Consider the following 324-nt stretch of genomic DNA (forward strand, 5'->3'; position numbering starts at 1 on the left):
TTAAGTGCGTTTGGCTGGCAAGCGCCCTTAATTAAGTGTGCTTGGCTGGCAAGCACCCTTAATTATGAGCCCCTGGCTTACAAGCGTTCTTAATTCGAGAAGCCTGCTATCCAAGAGCCCTTAATTAGGGGTGTCTGCCAGCTAGGCGCCCTTAATTAAGTGCACCTGGCTGGCAAGCGCCCTTAATCCCTTAATTAAGTGCACCTGGCTAGCAAACGTCCTTAATTAGGGGCGCTTGCCATCTAGGCGCCCTTAATTAGGGGCACCTGCCAGCTAGGTGCCCTTAATTAAGTGCACCTGGCTGGCAAGCACCCTTAATTAGGG

The sequence above is a fragment of the Corylus avellana genome, chromosome ca2 (genome assembly GCF_901000735.1).
Source record: "Corylus avellana chromosome ca2, CavTom2PMs-1.0".
Lineage (NCBI taxonomy): Eukaryota > Viridiplantae > Streptophyta > Magnoliopsida > Fagales > Betulaceae > Corylus > Corylus avellana.